This window comes from Plectropomus leopardus, chromosome 19, assembly GCF_026936395.1.
Source record: "Plectropomus leopardus strain MGB_pleo_1.0 chromosome 19, ASM2693639v1, whole genome shotgun sequence".
Lineage (NCBI taxonomy): Eukaryota > Metazoa > Chordata > Actinopteri > Perciformes > Serranidae > Plectropomus > Plectropomus leopardus.
This window is the reverse complement of record NC_142194.1, coordinates 10,864,013-10,877,779: the sequence shown is the minus strand read 5'-3', so window position 1 is coordinate 10,877,779 and position 13,767 is coordinate 10,864,013. Positions and strand designations below refer to the sequence as shown.

General features: G+C 39.4%; 1 long non-coding RNA gene across 1 annotated transcript; it reads left to right on the top strand.

The window, feature by feature from the left end:
• The first annotated feature begins 682 nt into the window (after positions 1 to 682).
• LOC148186313 (uncharacterized) lies at positions 683 to 3,600 on the top strand. Its single transcript, XR_015775079.1, has 4 exons — positions 683 to 866; positions 1,032 to 1,100; positions 1,245 to 1,329; positions 2,458 to 3,600. It is a non-coding gene; the product is annotated as an uncharacterized LOC148186313 (long non-coding RNA).
• The last annotated feature ends 10,167 nt before the right edge of the window (positions 3,601 to 13,767 follow it).

The window sequence follows — 13,767 nt, the reverse complement described above, 5'->3', positions numbered from 1 at the left end:
TCCAGACTTTTAATGTGGAACTAGTAAAAAATCACTGAAAGTTTTGTGTAATAGATTAAAGTTACATTAATGTAACATTACAGTGAGTTTATTTTTTGTAGCTGGTGATGTAGCTTTAAGATGTATTGTGGTTATGTTTTTATTTTTTCATCACATAGGTTTCTACATTTTCTCCCAGCATTCCATCTCTCCCTTCATGTATGCCCATTAGACATGTCAAATAATTTTTAGGCACTTTTGGCTTGGGGGAGGGGCATGCAACTTTAAATGGATATATATTGAATTGATTTTATTGCAGATTTTAAAAGACAGCATTCCTTGGAAGGTATTTAAAAAAAAAAAAAAAAAGAAACGCTATTTTTTTCCCTCTTTTAATTTTTTTTTAACTTTTCTTTTTAAAAGTGTACATATATATATAAAAACACACACACATATGTATACACGTGTGTGCGTGTATATATATACGGACACACACATATATATATACACACAAGTGTGTGTGCGTGTACAGCTATAATTTTTAAGAAAACAGGTTTGGAAGGCATGTTTTCTTAATATTTCTTTTAAATAAAAAGGCTTTTTTTTTTTTAAATCGCCAAATTGACATTTTCTAAACCACAAACTAAAAATCGATATTTGGGATTTCCGACAGTCCTTGAACATGTCAGGTGAGATACTGAAATTATGTTTGAATAGAGATTGACTCTTTAGCGCCCTCATAGGTAACAGCCCGTAGCCATCAGCTGCCTTTTGCGAAATAGCTTTAGTCATTGTGTTTTACCGGTATAAATCACTGTGTCCATTTCTATCGGAGAGCAAGAAAGCTCTGGGATTAATTCATCTCCTGTTTAAAACCTCCTGAACATGTAAGTCTTGATTTATCAGAGACAAACGGTTAGCACACATTAGCAGGTGCTTGCTAACGGCCGTTCTGCAACATGTCAAACAGCGTCGGAAAAACACCTATTTGTAACACGAAACTGCTTTGTACAGTGTTTACTGGTTTATATCGCCTGGTCCGTTTGTTTTAGAGAAGAGGAGACCTCTGTGGATTATTCGGCTCTGGTTTAAAGCGTCCTGTACGTCTGGTTCAGAAAAAGGTGAGCACACATAAGTCAACGGAGGAAAAAGGTGACACAAATTAGCAGGTGCTAGGCTAGCAGCCTCTCTGCCACATACCAAACAACACTGTTTTGTAGCTTGAAAATGCTTTATGTAGTGTTTTTACTGGTTAAAATCCACAGGTCCATTTGTGTTAGAGAACAGGAATCCTCTGCAGATGATTCAACTTCTGGTAAAATCCTCCTGAACACCTGGACAAGAAATGAGGTGAGTACACATTGGCAGGTGCTAGGCTAACGGCTCCTCTTGCTATGAGTCAAACAGCATCAGAAACACACTGATTTCTGATGTGGAACTGCTTTATTCACTGTTTCTACTGGTTTCATCACCTGGGCCTTTGAATTTGGATAAATCAGCTCAGATAAGGAAATCTAACCTGGAGAACTTTAAGCTGGTTGAAATCTGCAATCTTCCCTGCTAAAAGTCAATAAATACGCCTACTCCTAAATTGACATACTGCTCCTTCAACATGAACATTATAGTTTATTATTATAGAAGATAAAGGGCGATAGCAGAGGTGTTTCAGTGCTATGTCTAATACTTATTTCATCATTATTTCTGAATTTATCCTCTGCAGTTTTGCAAGTTGTTACACTGGTGACAGAGTTGGATGCGACGCAGACCTTTTTTAATGTTATATTCAGCATTATATGAAAAGGAAGAGTGAACACTGAGCAATGCCCTGAAAAAGTCTAAGTGGTGTCTTTTTTTTCTCTCAGTTCAGATTTTCAATCGCAACTAATGCAATTTCTGTAGCCCTTCAGCCAAAGCAGCAGAGAAGATATAGATGTCAATTATTCTATTTAAGAGCTCCAATTTTTTCTAATGGCTCTATCTGCTTCTGCGGTATCCTGGAAATGATTAGTTCGGATTGGTTAAATGATGTAACTAATTCCCATGATTGCCAATAATGAGTCCATCTTTGACGTTGGATTATGACTGCAGCTTAATATGAAATGGCATTCATTTTGGGACGTAATTACTGCCTACGAAGCAGGCGGAGAATGGCCAGGGGGTTGTTGTTGAGCTACAGTGAATTACCGTGTTTCCTGTCATCTTTGGCTTCCGCTAAATTGGAAAATTGAGTTCTTTGAGTGTGCAACTGTTAAGGTTTTCTCATCTGCATTTAGCTGAAAAAAAGTAATTTAGCAGCCATTTTGTCAGGTATCTTGAAGCAATTTGTATGTTTTTGCATCAACACCCAGTTTGCCAACAATTACAAGCGAAGTACCTTTTTATTCAGTACCTTAAAATTGCAGTAGATAAATCTGCATTATCTATCAGCATCTTCCACCAAGCCTGTCTCCACAGATCCTTTTTTTTCTGTTCCTTCAGCAAGGGCCCAGTTAACCGCATCTGTGGTTGTGTGGCCGAGCTCTGGTTACCAACTGCTGAAGTGTTGCAGACAGTTTGGCTCTACATGAAACCGTTACATGACAATTAAAATGGGTGATTGTGCTCCAACAGCCTGTCATGTGCATTTAACCCAACCACAAAAGGCTCTTATGTTCACTCAAGAGGGCACAGATGACCTTCAACCAGACACCTTATCTCTCAGGACCGGCTTCTAATATTATATCACGCTAATGATACCATCCTTCATGAGCTGTGGAGAAGTGGGGAAATCACATGATGCATCAGGAAAATGTTGACAGCATTCTGTGTTATGGTTCGTCTTCTGTTTCAAGGCATGTTGGCACCACGCTATAATGCAGTTTCTTCATCCTTTGTTACAACTGTTCAGTAAGTTTTTAAAAAGCATACTGCAGCATTATTTCATTTTCTAACAACCATATTTACACACCAAAAATAAGTCTTTCTATTGCGTTTTTCCAACTATGTTGAGCCATGCTTACATGAAGATGGTATTAAAGAACTGATTTCCATTGATGGCCACTTTTTTGTAAGGCTGTGTTGTGTAGAACCTGACCGATACTGGATTTTTGGGGCTTATACCGATATTGATATACAGGCTAGTATTTACACACATGTATGCTATTTTGCAATGCAGTTATTCCTCGGATATGGTTATCAAATACTTGTGACCAAGATATGTTATGGAGGCAGGATATTTTTAACTTTTATAGTCAAAAATGACATCAGTGCACTGAAACAGTAAACATCATTGGGAATTGGCTCAATCTAAATTAATCTAAGCATTTTTTTCTGTATTATGTTCTTTTTAAAACAAAGTTTTCATATTGTGCATATCAGACAACACACAAACCAGTACCAGTATATCTGTTATGGACCAATGTCAGCCGATGAATTCAGCTGAATTATATATTGGCCCTTTTCTGATAAAAACCTGACTTTTTGTGTTGTTTGAATTGAATAACACATGATTATAAATTCTTAATAAATGTTATGTAGGTCAGTATAAGCCATCGATCATGACGTATTTTGGGTTGCCAGGTTGCAGTTTATAGCGGTGAACGCCCTCCACCAGTTGTTGCTTTATTTGATGGGAGGCAGTAACTTGGATACTTCTCTTAATTGTTGTTTTGACACTTCCGTTAAATAAAAATGAGACATTAAAATGTATGATTTATTAGAAAGTGGTCTGAACCACCTACAGTCTGTTCAGTTATCAGATTGGGCCAAAACGAAGATCCTGGTGTTGGTTTGGCGTCCTGTTTCCAGTAGCTACATCCCAGCTGGGGAATGAAACCCGAGCTTTTCACTTGGACGTGGTGGTGGCCTGCAACAGCACCTCACTCAGAGCTGCCCCTGCCCTGAGGAGGCTTTTAAAGAGCTTTTGGTGGGCAAGACAACATCTCCTCCAGAGCATTGTAGTTACATTAGAGCCTAATTAGGCGGTAAAGCTCAAGGCCATGTAACCAACTGCTGGGTTTCACACTCGCAGCCATCCATCTCTTCACAGGCCGGGCAGGCAGGCAGCGTGGGGCTGACCGGTGAAGGCCACGCTCACCTGGGAGCTTGGCTATAGTAAATCAAACATCTCTGGGTGTGACAGGAGGGCCACAGATTTTAGGTTTGAGGTTCCATTTTGGCTCTGAGGCTTTGCGCTGCAGATTAATCATTTGGTAAAGAAATGGAAATATGTGGCGTTGGTGTTTTAGAATCAGCCCTACCAAAATACTAATCCAGATTTAATTTACAACTCTTTGAGAATGTGAACAAAAGTATAGTATAGTAGTATAGTAATATACTGAATTTAGGTGACAGGTTTGGACCAAAAAGAACCAGAAATTATTTCAGGAGATACTTTGTTTTTTTATCTAGGGATGGCAGTGATGGTCGTTCTACAACTGTAATCCTCACAAAAGCAGCTTTTGAATGGACTGCCATAAAATTTGATAAAAAAACATTTATATCCCTCTTAGGATGAATTGTAGTCACCTGGTGATCCCTCAGCTTCCCACCTACTGCAACTATCAGGTCAAATTTCAGTGTGTCCAATACTTATAACCAAATACAAAACTATTATTATTATTATATTCCATTAGCCTAACCCTAACCAATCTCACTCTTATTGTCTAAACCTAACCAATCCAATCAATGAAGGAAACAAGTACAAGCCAGTCAGAGGAGCAGGAGGCCATTCATGCCTTCACTATCCCAGGAAATGTACCCGACCACGGGTTTGAATTCGACCGGGGCCCTTTGCTGCATGTCTCCCCCTCTCTCGCTCCCCCTGTCACACTGTCCTCTCAATTAAAGGCAATAAAAGTAAAAAAAAAAAAAAAAATCTTAAAAAAAAGAAAGAATTTTTGTCGAGGGAACCAGGGTGATACTAACTTCCATGTTGGCCTGCAGATAAATGCCATCCTTGCAGCACTGTACTGTCTGAATGCGTTTAACTTTGATGCACTCTTAGACCTTTTAAGTAGCCAAATTACCCGTACTTTGCCTGAAAGCTAGGCAAAAACCTAACCCAGTAAACATTGTGAAAATTGATGCTTTAGTGAAAAAACGTGCAGCCACCTGACAAACTGATGAATGTGTGTATAAAAGACGGAGGGGGCAGTCAGTGCATCGGGGTCATGTTTGAAAATGTATTGCCAGGGGCACCAGAGCTGCAGAGACTAAAGGTGAAAATACTCAGAAAAGTGAACTCTTGTTTAGGACTTTTGCTCGGCCAAAAAAGGAAACAGCTCCGTCCCAAAAAAGTAAAATATTTGAGCTATCCTGACTGATTTATTCAGGTTTTAAAGTGTTACCTAAAAAACAGTGATAACGCTTGATGGTTCCTACAACACCTTTTCTCATGTATAGGGTGTCATATTGTACCACCACTGGTGTGTTAATGTCCTCCAGGGGTGAAACCACAAGTACTTTAAATTGAACTGATCCACATCCTATTGAGAGCCACCTGTCATGGTCTGTGACAGCTGATGGCGACTCCTGCGGATAACATATTCCACTTGAAAACATAATACCTGTTGCATTGTATGGATGATTTGCGGTCAGCTTTGGAGTGACAGTTCTCTTTACGCTGTCAAAAAAACCAAAAAAGAAAAAAACGTTTGGGGCAGATCCCAGGGGGGACATTGTAAAACTTGTTATCCCCATTTAAACTGAAATCAGATTGCAGGGCTTTTCAGGCCAGCCTCTTTGTGCGCTCTCCATGTCTATGAGACCCTCTGTGCTGTTTAATGGGTTCATGGCCACAGGGCAAGGGTTACAGTTTGTCCTTCCTGCAATTAGCATTCACGGTTAGCTTAGCAGAACTAATGCACCACATCTTTGAGGCTCAGGTTCCCTGTGTGCCTCTGAGTGACTGCGGGCGAGATTTAACTGACTCCTTGTATCCATTTCAGCCTGCTTTATTAGATGTTATTGGCAAAATCCCCTGAAGAATACCATTTCAAGCCAACTATTAACAGCCAATTAAGTGTCTGTGATGGATAAACTTGTGCATACTGTGTCCTGATATATGCTGCTCCGTTATATATAGGTTATATAATAGGAAGAATATTAGCACAAGGGTCTGAACTACTGTCGATCTATGTCTTTTTTGTATTTTTCCTACATCTCTCCATCGTTACGCAAAAAGCAGTCTCTGTTATGTCATTATTTATTTCTATACTGGTTTACTCTGTGACATTTAGGTCAAGACACTGTGATCTCAGGGCAGTTTTCAGTACGCAGGAACATGTACACCAGCTCTATTGTGGCAGCAGTTGTGGGCCGTGGGGATCTCATGGGTCTTAAGTGACACTGCTGTTAAACTGAAGCAGCTCGGAGCTGTTTTCTGCTATTCGCTTTCTCTGTTGTTGTGTAATATTACATAGTTTATGTGTGAACCTATGAATGTTTATGTAGGTTGACTGCAGTATTGTCTGAGAACTATAGCAAATATGGAGGCAGTAATGTATCTTTTAAATGATGGGAGTAAAATAACAACGGACATAAAAGTACAAACAAACCAGGGCCATCATAACCTATATAACATTGTGTGGGCCACAATGTACACTTTCTGTGACCCAGTCCTCCAGCAGGGTCTGGGGGTGGGGATTCCCCCCAGAAAAAAAGTTTTTAAAAGCTAACCGTCAAACCAGTAAAGCTAAAAATCAAACTTAAAACTTAAACTATCAAATCATTTTGAAACAAAAGTTCTAGATCCAATCGAGTCTCACTCTTAACATTTCAGATACTCACACTTGGACAGTGACCCTCTTCATCAGGATTGACACGTCATCATTGAACGTCCTAAACTGCCGCAGGAGGGTACCCAGGGCGTTGTATTTTGACATATAGGGCCGCTGACCAAGTCTGGGTTTTTAACAAGTTAGGAGTGAGAATGTGTTGTCGACCCTAAATCAGGGACTGTCAAAGTTTTAATAACTGAGCGCCATTTTAGAGAGCCAGTAATGAATGAGGGATGTACAGGAAAAAGTATGACCCGTAATTGCTTTTTTTAAAAACTATGACTTTTTTTATGACATGGTATACTATGACTTTATTTTTTGGCATACTATGTTGTATGTTTAGGGGAGCGCTGGAAAGACTGGAAGAGCTCGATGTAGGCCCTGTTCACACTAGCATTACTTTTATTTTAAGCCTCTGCGTCAGGTCCAGCCAAAACCGGAACAAGCCGTGATTTTCTTTCTTTTGAACCCAGATTGGAATTTGGAAACATCAGTCAAGCTCATTTAATGCCTTTGAGTTTTAGTGCTGGAAATTATTGTCAATTGATGCCTCATTTTATGCACATCATAAGAATGTAAAAATAGTTGGAATCAATATATTTGAGGGGAGGGGCATGACAATTTGATATTTTTTGAATATTTGATAGTGATGCAAAAGTGTATTGTGATTATGCCCCATAAACAAACTCTCTGCTACATGACTAAAGGTGAATTAAAACGGTAATGTCCAACAGTGAAGCCTTTCACACATTAAAGTACAGTGCCAAATGCTGGTTCAGCTAATAGTTTTATTTATAAAACATTTCTCAAATACAAGTTATTAATTGCTTCCCAAAACTACATACAAATGCACAGATATGAGCAAAAATATAAATAATTAAAGAAGATATTTATTAAATTAGAATGTGAATGCAATAAAATGACATTTAATTTAGACATAGAGTGAACATCAGGCTGAAATGACACAGGTGATATATGCCCCTTCCCAGAATTAGAGTTCGATGAAAACGCTGAAAGGGAATGTGCAATGTCAGTATTAGTTAATGGCTATCCTTACTATGGGTGTGGAAAAGTGTGTTTAAACTCCAACCTGTGGTTAAGCAGGGACAAATCTATGTTATTGAATATAAAATACATTCGTTATTTCCTAAGTGCATTCTGTCTGAGTGATCAGTGCATTACAGGGTCAAATCAATGACACAAAAAAAGAAATGCTCTCATAAACAGCTTTTGATTATTGGACATTATTAACTTTTCTGAATCCAGTGAAGTGAAACTGTGCGTTGTCCCATCGACTCAAATGCAGATTAAGCAAACTAATGTGAATGCAGAGATCAATGCATTCATCCAGTGACGTTTCCGTGCGTAGAACGGCAGCGCGCTGAGAAGTCTGGCTCTAATTCATCATCGTCCACACATTATATTATTATTGATGACTCTTGCCTTGGGCTAGTCCATTTGTTTTTCAGATTTGTGACAGGCGGCAGAATGCTGGATGGAGGTTTATTCTGCAGCCACGCCAACAGCGTCGCGCACAGCTCGCTCTTATTTATCTATTGATCATCATACCTCCCAATAATCTGGCGCCTGACACATTTGACAACATTATGTGGAGGAGGTCAGAGGACAGCGCTAATGAAACTGAATGATGGATGTGGTTATCCGCAGCATTAACCTTGCTGATAGTTGTCACAGGCAGCACATTTACGCATACATAGCTGTGACCCTGCAGAGCATGATGGGATTGCCATAAAAATAAAGAGTCGAGCATTCTTTGGGGTGGTCCAGAGGCATGTAGGAGGAAAAAACCCATACAATTAAGCATAACATCAGCATTGCATCCAGCATTTGCATGCCAAAAGATGTCTAAAGCAAGGCCTTTAAATGATAATATTTCTGCGTGAAGAACGTCAAGAAAAAAAAGTTCAAGATAATATATGGTCTCTGAAAATGTTCACTTTTCATTAAAGTTTCAGCAGGTTTTAAACTAGATTTCCACCTACAAATTGGAAATATACTTACTGGGAAAAAGGCTTCTGGAGAAATATTAAGTTTAAAAATTGGTCTGTAAAAACGGGTAAAACAGCCCAGTCACCAGAAGAAAATGTTAAAGTGAACTAACATATAAGCTGCCTTTGCCATCAGGAGATGGAGGAGAAGGTGGATGGCGTGTCAACTCCGCAAAATGCCTGCCGAGCTGCAGATCACTGTTTGAAATCAACAAACAGGAAAACCAGTTGTGTTTTAGAGAGTCATTGTCGTCAGTCACTGTTTTCCAGCGGCTTTTTAGGCTTCAAATGTGGATGTTTTGTAGCGACCTGTCGGCAGGGATTTTTCGACAAAAAGCGGTTGTTTTTTATGGCGATTTGCTACATTTCATGTTGGGATAGTTGCATGAAAAGCGGTTATTTTTACTGAGACTTTACTCCCATTTCTGCTGGGGTTATGCCCCCAAAACTGAATATTTTTAGCCAAAGCATGGTGTGTTTGATCAAAGCAAGCAATTTCCCATCAACCTTTTTTATAAAGTCAAGTGAAAATTAAAATAAAAATGAATAAGTAAAATTAGCTTTTACAATTCCTTTCATGCCAACACTTTCTTTGCACTTTTTAATTCATTAATTTTATCAGCAATCATTAAATTAAGATGCCAATACAGATATACGACAAAAGGCCAAATATTAGCTCCAGTAATCAGCTAGGCTGATAATCTGTTTTATACTGAGACATCGCTGCTTTTCTTGTTGGGATTGTGCCCCCCAAACTGGGTTATTTTAAGACAAAATTTCCTAATCATAACCAAGTGGTTTTTGTGTTTAAACCTACAACACGTTTTCAGTGTATCAGCCACATAACAGCTTGTAAATGTAAAATATCTGTTGTTAGCAGAAATGGTTGTGATGAAATGTGAGAAAATAGACATATCCGGTTTGTTTAATAGCTCTAGTAAATAGTGGGAAAAAAAGGAGATTTCATGTAAGCACAAGCGAAATTAAACCATTCACAAATGTCATCACAGCAATTTATCCAAACACGATGAAAGTGAGCAGATGCTTGGTACGTGCAGATTTTTGGCAAAATCTTAGAAAGCAGGTAGAAAATGACATTTTATAAAAAAAAAAAAAAAAAAATCACATTCTGTGTGAGCACTATGAGTGAAGTCATAAGAGAGGTCTGTAACACCAGGCGTGAAGTGAGCTGTGTGACTGCGCTGTGCTCCTCTCCACTCCATCCATCCATCCCCGCCTGGCTAATGTATCCCTCTCAATAGCCGGGGACAAGGGGAGAAAAGACTGCTTGTGTGAAGCACAAAAAGCCCCACCACGGCCACGTTCGCCACAGTAATTGGCAAGGAAGCTTCATTTCATTCACTCCTGTATGTCTTTTGTTGTCCCGTAGGCTTTTACAAGTGTGGAGCTTTTGAGGGTTGTTTAAAGACTGGCTAATTTCTGCAGCCCCCTGCCTGTTGCTACCCATGTGCCCATTTATTTATCCTTTTGTGAATACACAATTGAAAGATTCTTTCTTTTCTTTTTTGTCGGACACTGAAGTGTATTAATAACTAAACATTTAATAGAGTCTTGATGATACTTTTGAGTACCCTACTTAATTTTGAACATCTGCAAGAGGTGGAAAAACATTTAATCTCCTATGAATCCCGCTGCTTTCACACTCTGAAAGCTTTGTTGCTGTTCAGTAAAGTAGCGGTCACAGAATGGAGGTTGGTGGGCATTAGAGGGACAGCCTGCCTCCTTTCATCATCACATTGTAGTAGTTGTATAAAAGCCTGCAAAATCTAGCTTGTAGTTATGTTTTCACCACAATTACACTTTATGCTTTCATAAAATGCATTAAAAGAGTTTTCACTATGTTACACCCGTGTATTTTTTTTCTCATAAGCACTCTTAACCTTCTGATACAGCAGCTTTATCTGAATACTGGAGCTTAAAAAGGTCTTGCAATTTTCTGGTTTAATTCAGCAACAGTACTTTTTAAAATTGGATTCTGTATTTGTACAAGTATTTACATATTCACAGCAGTTTTCTACAGCCGTAACAATGTGTTATGTCACTGTTTTACTTGTTTAAAATACAGCTACTGCCTACTTGTGAATGGAAAAAGTCAGAAAAATAAGTATAATATTGAGAAGCAGGGTCCTGACCTCTGGGTTGGGGAGCGTTGGTGATTGGTCCCAAAGTTAAGTAGATTGTCAACAGTTGTTATTGTGAATATTTCTTTGGTATAAAGTAGTGTGAGTGAAAACTGTTGACAGCAGGGCACATGGATTATCCAGAGTAACCTGTGACAATGTTTCTGGAGAGATCGTAGGCCTCGCTGTTGAGTTTCAGCCAAACCAGCGGCATGGCTGTATGAATGACGATGCCAGTCTGTTGACCACTTTGATTCAGGCTGAAATATCTCTAACTATTGGATAGATTGAAATTTGATAGAGAAATGCATAATGCGCAGGTGATTTGTCAGCATGACAAAATACTTTTTTTCTTCAGTTAGATGTCTTGACAACTATTGGATGGATTGCCACGTTACATTCATGGGGACATTCATGTCTCACTCAGAAATCAGGGTGAATAGTAAAATTTTAATTTGTCCGCCTGGTTTATATGAAAGCCCATTTCCGCCTGTGTGTTGAGGGAAAAAAAAAGATCCTGTAAGCCGAGAGACATTCTCAAAATAATGACTTTGTATCACAAAATGATGACTTAGTATCTTCAATATAATGAAAAACTCTCAAAATAATACTTTGTATTCCAAAAGTCTTGTTTACATGTACTGTATTTTATCAAAGTTGTGAGCAGAATGAAAAAGGCTGTCTGCATATACCAGGGTCCAGTGAGAATTTTTTAATTTAAGAGAAATACTGTCTTGAAACAGAGATTTGAAGCTGAGATATCTGCCGTCTTTACAGGTAGAGAAGAGATGCAAAGTGTTAGCTGCTGAATACTGATGCACCGACAGTTCCCGTGCATTTTGGCGTGCACATTGTGTTTATGTAAGGGCACAATCAGAGCCAAGAGTCATTCCTAACTGTTTCCCCACTTACAGTAAACACAGCTTTTCCCGTAGGGTTACACTCTCACTACAACACCATCTTATCTCTAGAGCCCTTTACAGATGAAACAGGCCTGCATCTCAGAAAAATATTACAGTTAAAAGGAGCGTATTGACCTCCGCGTGATCAGAACCTTTGAGCTAGTCGAGCTGAAGCAGCAAAATCGCACAAGATGGGAGTTCACATAAAATGGTCAAATTGTTTGTTGAATTTGCTCAGTGCTGGAATTTGCATGTTGAAGCAGGTGGAAAGACGTGTGTTGAACATTTTGGAGAGAAAAAACAGTTACGTCCTCAAGTGCTGACCTGTATGAATACAGCACTGCGGTAGAGAATTTCCAACTGAACGGCTGTAGCTTGTTCCTTTGCATTTGTCATTTGAGAGGGATTTGTCCTTTATGTCTTGGCTCCTCTACAGTCCCATGTCCTGGACAAAGAAAAGGTCAAACCAGCTACCTGACCTGATAACCTTGGAGACTGTGCTGAACAGCCAGAGGTCAAAGTTGGACACCTGGGGCCAGGTGCATAAACAATGTGTACGCACAACAACCATGCGTACGCCTTTATAAAGGAAGAATATGCGGTGAGAATGTGTGCACTTCATGCATTTTTCGGAGCAGGCATAAACACAGTTTTAGCTGATATACTGTAGCTGTGGGTGAGATGATAAGAAGATTTACAATAATTTTTTCAATGTCGCATTTTGTAAGTTAATTTTCATGAGAGCTTTCAATGAGCCACTGATATCCGTCATACATGGACACATGAGTCTTGCCTTTCCATTATCGATCTTAAAACACGTCAATTTCGCTTTTAATTGGAAATTATAACGGCTAGTGTGGTGGATGCAAAAGAAATAAACCTGCTAATGTTTTAAGCATCCATCGCCATGTTTCTTGGAATTTTATCTCAAGAACAGAAGTCACATAACATCACTCAGTGGGAATGCTGTCATCTCGCAATTGTGTGTTATCGACGTTTCAAAAACATTGCTTAAATTTTATGCAAATCTGTAATAGAAATGCACTTAATAATTTGCAGAAATGTGATGAATTAGTGGAGGAAAGCCATCCTTACGCAGCCATGCGTAAGGATGGCTGCTCTGTCGGAGAACCTCTCCGATGCAACACAGTCGCTGAAATTGCTTTCTTTACTGTATTTCTCACTGACGGGTCTAAAGATGGTGAAGGGGCATGTGTCAATATGCAAACGCATGTTTAAGGGTGTTTTTAAGTCCATTTATGGCAAACTGTAGGTGTGGAAATGTGGCTTGTGCCCATACGCCCTACACCGCAGTGATCGATTTAGAAAACAAAATCAGGTATACATGTGGCCATATAAATCTGACGAAAAGAACGCGTACGCATATTTCTGCCTCTGTGCATACACAGTGTTAGTTGTTAATCTACAGTTTCATGCGTTTAGCCCCTGGTCTGACTGCCGGGTCAAGACTTTTAGTTCTCCCTGAACGTTCTGGCTCAACAAGTCTTTCTATATGTCAAAACATGTAACCCACAGATGGTCAGTGATGCTATCTGTAGATTATATGACGCACATCTTCACTGCAAAGGAAAACATATTTACAGCTGATTCTATTGTGCTATAGATTCACCTAAACTCGATATCCGGGAGGATTTCCATTTTAACAGAACCCTCATTGATTCAGTTTCCAGAGGAATTGCAGCCTGGGATCAGTTTACCTTGTTACCTTGTCACACTATGTTCTGGTCTGATCCCCATGTCCATTTCCGCTCAGCTTCCCCTCCCTCTCGCCACCATGCTGCCCAACAGTGCTCTGCTTTGTCCCCGTGGCCAGTCATCCATTTCTAATATCCAGTCTTATACCGCGCTGGAGACGTGCTGCATGCTTTCAAAGAGCAGAGCGAGCTGTCGATGGATGCCCTCCATCTCCCAAATGAAGCATTGAAGAAACCTTGTGACCCAGTATTGACAAGTGAAT